General features: G+C 39.9%; 1 long non-coding RNA gene across 1 annotated transcript; it reads right to left on the bottom strand.

Annotated features, from left to right (window-relative positions):
- Positions 1-793: 793 nt before the first annotated feature.
- Positions 794-3,776, bottom strand: LOC144114837 (uncharacterized). Its single transcript, XR_013311132.1, has 2 exons — positions 3,647-3,776; positions 794-2,181 (listed from the first exon to the last, which is right to left on the bottom strand). It is a non-coding gene; the product is annotated as an uncharacterized LOC144114837 (long non-coding RNA).
- Positions 3,777-5,131: the final 1,355 nt, after the last annotated feature.

Genomic DNA, 5,131 nt, shown 5'->3' with positions numbered 1-5,131 from the left:
TTGGTGACTGTGGATGTATTAGCGCTTTCCTGCTTTGGATGGAGTGCCATATGAAGAGTTCAGTGCTTTTCTCTTGCTCTTGGTGTCTGATAGCTGGGTAGATTACAAGGAGGTGCCTTTTTCACTTATTTCAATATTTTTTTAGAGGAGTGCTATTCCTTCTGGTGAGCCTTATGCACTGCATTGCAATGTGTCGTTGCAGTAAGGCACATCAGTGGAGATGTAATTTTTTATAATGTATTTATGTCTTTTGTTCTGCTTCCTATTTTTCCTGCAAACAATGCCATTCAACTTCTCTGTTGCCAAATCAAATCCACATGAAGACTTTCTCAGAATGGAGTTGCTGTAATCTACGTTTCATTGACACAGTCTATTCAGCAGTAAAAAATACCAGACACACAAATTCAGCAGTAAAAAATGTCATACACGCTAATCCCTCAGTACATATTAGGGCATGTATACATAATGCATTGTTGAGAGAAAAAAGCAAGTGTGATATCAATGCTGCTGAGGCTTGACATGCTGCTTCTACTGAAATAAAAAAATAAAAATATTTATTATCTATGGAACTGTCCAGTGGTAGCTTAAATACACACAGCAACGGAATGTTGAGCTGAATGCAGGTTTATTTGTTAACTCCATGCTCAGTTCTCCCTGCTTCACCTCAGAGGTAGAAACACAGTCTTCATATATAATAGACAAACTTGCTAGCTTCTTACACTTCGTTTTTCAATAGAAAAGACAGTATTTCTTCAACTTCTGACAACATATTGACATAAATGCTGGCAACACATTGAAAAGTTACCAAAACATTTTTTTCACAACAAATAAATGCATCGACATAAAATACAGCCAGACTCAAACATTTCACAATTCCTACTTGCAGCAGCAACTTAATACAACCTTCTAAACAAATAAACAGTCACAAGTGGTGCAAGAGCGTTCAGGCACGGGCTGCCCAATGAGTATCTCTTCTGTACTGAACAAGAACACTGACAAGAAGAAAGCTGTGTGCTAACAGCAAGAATCCAAACCCAAATGGCCAACAGCTTTACAATAGGAGAGTGAAAAAGTCAATCAACAGATAGTTGAACCACAGAGTTTAGAATGAAGGTGCGGTAAAGGACATTTCAGCCCAACAGCATACCATTGCTGGGGTATTTTGACACAAACTCAGGAAGTACTAACGTAATAAAATGGTAAGCAGTTAAATGGTGTCCTTGACTTTTTGACACAGATAATACAATGGAATACTTGATTCGTAGCAGCGATCACCCTAAACAGTAAGAATAAACAAAAAACTACACTAAAGGAGCAATAATATTCTTTGTAAGTAAAGAAAGATTAGTGAACATCTAGAGCCGAACATTACTTCAGGAAAATAGCTATATCATGTACTATTGTTAATATTCACAAAAATGACACCAACTAGGGTTCGCAGGCAGAAAATAACACCGATGTTAATCATAGTTTCCATTATAGCATACAGAACAGTACCACAACTTAGCCTATAGAACCAGTAGGCATGACGGGTGGAGCGAATTTGTCCAGCCGCAACACACATCTTATGCATCTAGCAGCTGTACATAAACTAAAGTGCTAACAAATCCTTATAGATGTATATGAAGTGGATTATGAATGGAAAGTTATGCCCCTTACACAACCCTCTGTCTACTACATATGCATGCTTTGACAAAGTCGTTGCTAAATTTCAGCCTCACTGTCACTGCATGCCATCCACAAAAAAGGCTACAATGGCTAAAGAGGAAGGAAAATTTGCATACACTGCAGCTAGAAGACTGTACTCTTATCAACAAAAGTTTGCGGGCCACGCAAGCATCAACAAATTTGAACTCTTGGATTACTAGCTGGTGCATCCATCTCACACTTCCAGGAATAATCGTCCGATAGCATCTGCTTAACATTCTCCCCGTCTATAGGTGTCTAGTAAGAGATGAAGCACAGAAGTACCATCACAATGATCAAGAGGCTCGTATACGTCAAAACAGTCTTCTAAAATAATTTCACAATGGCTTTTGCTTTCAGCTAAAAATATTTTTTTATTTAGCTAGTAAAAAGCCACTATAGTTTGACACTGTGTGGCTTTCTGTGTCAAACTCGGAGAATGCCAGTGCACAACACAAAACGTTGGATGTTGAGGAAATGGGTGCCAAGTGCAGTCTTGACAGCAGAATGCCAGGCCACCAGGTCATGCAGCAAAAAAATTTGGCAGGTGCTCATGGGGTTCGAAAACTTTTGTCCCTGACAGCATCTATTCCCCTTCACAGCAAGGAAATCGCAATATCACATTTGCAAAGCTCACAGATTACAATTACCAGCACATTGTGGACAAAACCTCCAGTGATTGTATTGTGGAAAACCATTACATAGTTGTGTATACCTTAAATACAAATGTAGGTGTGGAGCTGAACTCACACATACAAAAAATTGAACACTGTAGTGCAATGCACCCAGGAAAAAATGCACGTCAGGTCTTAAAACTTAAATGCAATGCGTACATTAAAGAACCACATAATAGAATGCTAGAAGTATGATCAATTATAGTTTTACTAGACACCAAACTTCTTTGAAAACTTAATGTGCAAGCATAACTGGGATGCCCAACTACACGAACAAATATAAACATGGATCATAACATAATGACCAATGTTTTCTGTTCATGCTTGTCCCGAAATATTTGCAGTAGCAATATACTGACACCTGTTGTGTACTCATGAGAAATTGTACTATTGTTAGACACCATGAATTCATGAAAATGGCATCCGTTTTTATTTAAGCTATCGATGGATGCACTCCAGAGTAAGGTTCCCATGATGAGATCAGGGTGATTCATGCAGTTTGAACAATACTGCGTGTGCCAGGGATAGCCTGGTACAAAAAAGGCTGCATAGTACTTTGGTTTCACATTGACATAAATCCGAACAAGTTGGCGGAGGTAATGCTGCATCATGAGAAATGCAGTGATCTTTAATGTAAATTCTGTCCAATTTTGAAAGAACAACTTTCAAAATAAAAATTAAAATGCAGGGCATTACTACGGGGCAACACTGATGCTATGCAACACTTCACTGGCCCACACGATATAATCTCAACCGCTCATACCCGAACAAAGAAGATAAACTGAGACAGCAGTCACAGCAAGTGTGTTTAAACCAAAAGCAGTGTTTGTTTTTTTAATACAATCATGGCCTTGGAAACTCAATATGCAAAGCACAATGTCAAATGAACACTGGAAGTATTGGCCAAACACATGCCTGCACATGTTCATTAGTCACGTACTCTGTTTGTAATGAGAAAATGTCTGTTTCCAGCATGCTCACACTAGTGCTCACAAATAATTCTCTAAAACTGCATGCCAAACAAGTCACATCGACAGGTAAGCAATGAATTGTAAAAAGTGGCCCATCACAAGCTTAAATTGCTTTAAAACCTGAGTTACAGAAGCAGTTGAACATTGGACAAAAAAAGAAAAACAAAGATCACAGATATATACACAGGCTTCCACTATCTGTACATTTACATCAGCAATGACTGTTGAAGACTACAGCAGTGTTTCAGGTTACCTCAACGTGACACACTAGACTATATCTGAGACATGGGGAACAGGGCGGGGGGCGAAACAGACCTCACTTGTACTCCTGGTTGACGGTACGCCCAATAATGAGTCGACGAATTTCACTAGTTCTAGCACCGATCTCATAGAGTTTAGCATCTCGGAGCAGCCGGCCAGTTGGGTAGTCATTGGTGTAGCCGTTGCCACCTGTGGACAAATGATAAAATAAACCAAAGGTTCTTTTTCTACGAGTGAGGAGACAACAGAGAATGGGCTGCTGTAACAGAAAAGTAAGTAACTAGTTCTTTGCAGACACAAATAATGGGGCAAATACTAGTGACAGACAGTAATGGGATCCTCTGAAACAAGCTGGTGAAACCCGACTGTACCTTCTTAGTCTCAAGTCTGAAGCCGACTGCTTACTTTAAAGGGAAGGTGAAGTATATTTTGACAATTAGACAAGATCCAGGGATTCGAAAGTAGGAAGGTTCTAGGTAAAGTATGCAGAGTGGTTTTGCGCTACAATTTAAAATGGTGATGTAATCGTCGATTAAATCTCGAACGCTTCCTCACAGCGTTGAAGAAGTGTAGAGAAGCTAGGTGATGACATCACTGTTACCGAAATTTGTGATTTCTGCTTTTTTCAACCTCATGCTGCTGTGCGTCATCCTATGCCACCAAACTACGCGTTACAGGCATCACTTTCGGTAACTATGGTTTACTTCATCTGAGCAACCTTTTCCTGGCTGGAAACGTAGCGCCACTGAACATGATGTCTTCGTTGCCACCTCTCCCAGGTGCACAGCACTGCAGAGAAGCCTGAACGTCAATGCGGCTTTGAACAGCGATTAAGTCAGCATATCAAAAGCTAGCACAGAAAGAGCTCCCACGCATTACCTGCAAGTTTCATACATTCGAGCCCTTAAATCTCGTCGATTTCTAAAACCTCTACAGTTCTACTTTAAGAAACTGCTCTCAAATACAAGGTAAAGGCTTCCCAATCAGATGCTCTCACAGGACTCTTACACGATATATTAACTGTGTGTAACCTAATTTCTGTTGCACTTACTACAATAAACTAGAAAGAAAAACGCAATAACAGTGTCATGTTTACCAGTAATAAGAACTGGGGCACTTATCAGATTCCCAGAGATTTTTGCCTTTGTGCATCACACACAAGTAATGTAATGGACCAATATAGAATGCAAGAGAGCACAGTGCGATTGCATAATTGAAGTGAAATGCAATCATCAAGACCAGTACAGTAAATGTGCGGCACAGGCACTGACACCCACAAGTGGCAAAAATGGAAGGACTACACATCTAAGAAAATATGTTTGCTGACATGCATCACGAGTTGAACGCTGCAGTTACTGCTAAATGTCACTGGTTGGGTCTGCAAAGCTACATCACCACATTTCACACAAAAAGTCCTAACGTTCCGCCAATCTGGTGCATACGATCAGCAGCCGAAAATGCTGTCCTTGAACATATCAAACTTACTTTCTGCCCATGTCTTCAGTCATGAACATCTGCCTGATCAAAAATTGGAGACAT

The sequence above is a fragment of the Amblyomma americanum genome, chromosome 1, assembly GCF_052857255.1.
Source record: "Amblyomma americanum isolate KBUSLIRL-KWMA chromosome 1, ASM5285725v1, whole genome shotgun sequence".
Taxonomy (NCBI): domain Eukaryota; kingdom Metazoa; phylum Arthropoda; class Arachnida; order Ixodida; family Ixodidae; genus Amblyomma; species Amblyomma americanum.
This window is presented reverse-complemented; position numbering and strand designations above follow the sequence as displayed.